Raw genomic sequence first — 346 nt, 5'->3', positions numbered from 1 at the left:
CACTGGGCTTATTCCATCATTTATTCCATTGACTTTAAAAAATCATCAAAAATTAAGAATATAAAAACAAATCACTTTTCAAAAAAGTTTTCAGCTGCACTGGCAAAACGAAATTAATAATTTTCTGTTTTTAAAAATCACACACTTTTTTTAAAAGGGGTGATAATACTAAATTAAAAAATACAGATAAAATAAAATGAGTTTTAATAAATTACTTCCAAATTTTCACGGACAAACAGTCCCTAAAAAATTTCTTTTGTATATTTTTTTATAATTTTTGAAAAACTTGAACTAATTAAAAAGTCTGCGAGGTTGCATGTGGGAAATGTAGATAAAAGCGTTTAAC

Source organism: Penaeus monodon, chromosome 21, assembly GCF_015228065.2.
Source record: "Penaeus monodon isolate SGIC_2016 chromosome 21, NSTDA_Pmon_1, whole genome shotgun sequence".
NCBI lineage: Eukaryota > Metazoa > Arthropoda > Malacostraca > Decapoda > Penaeidae > Penaeus > Penaeus monodon.
Note: the sequence above shows the minus strand (reverse complement) of the source record.